This window comes from Hemiscyllium ocellatum, unplaced genomic scaffold (genome assembly GCF_020745735.1).
Source record: "Hemiscyllium ocellatum isolate sHemOce1 unplaced genomic scaffold, sHemOce1.pat.X.cur. scaffold_118_pat_ctg1, whole genome shotgun sequence".
Taxonomy (NCBI): Eukaryota; Metazoa; Chordata; class Chondrichthyes; order Orectolobiformes; family Hemiscylliidae; genus Hemiscyllium; species Hemiscyllium ocellatum.
In genome coordinates, this window is record NW_026867701.1 from 56146 (window position 1) to 56737 (window position 592).

The following is a 592-nucleotide window of genomic DNA, read 5'->3' on the forward strand; positions in this document are numbered from 1 at the left end:
GGATCTCTTTCATATGATAAAAGGTCACAGCAGCTTGACTTGAAAAAGAAAATCGCGTTACTTTTCATTATCCCAATGCGATATACGTTTCAATGCAGTTTAAGCAACTGACTCAAATTATTCTTTGAGATTTTATAATAGCGTCGATGCATATAAATTGACCATTGGTGTTCCAATTTCAATAAGAAAGGTGTGAGCATACAAACGTAGCAGCTTTGAAAACACCGACGAGAGTGGGAGTCGAACCCACGTGTGCAGACCACAATGGATAAGCAGTCCATCGCCTTAACCTCTCGGCCATCTCATCACATACAATAGCATGGGTATGAACTCATGAATAAGTGAATTGCGTAAATTATGCAGAACAGCAGATATTTCTCCCTGGTCTGGTGAAATGCTAAATAGCACAGTACGGTTCCAAGACTATGGTCTGGCCTCTGGGTTGTGGGACAACGGCATTCCCACTGTGACACTCTGCTCACAGTGATCTGAACAAAAATGAAGAAAAGACTATGTAACAAAGTCTGTTGAATTCTGTGAAGATTTGAAGTCAACGGAATGAAGAACTCGAGTAAGAAGGATGTGTTCCTTA

The 592-nt window shown here is 40.7% G+C and overlaps 1 non-coding gene across 1 annotated transcript; it reads right to left on the minus strand.

The window, feature by feature from the left end:
• Positions 1-225: 225 nt before the first annotated feature.
• trnas-gcu (transfer RNA serine (anticodon GCU)) lies at positions 226-307 on the minus strand. The gene has a single exon. It is a non-coding gene; the product is annotated as a tRNA-Ser (tRNA).
• Positions 308-592: the final 285 nt, after the last annotated feature.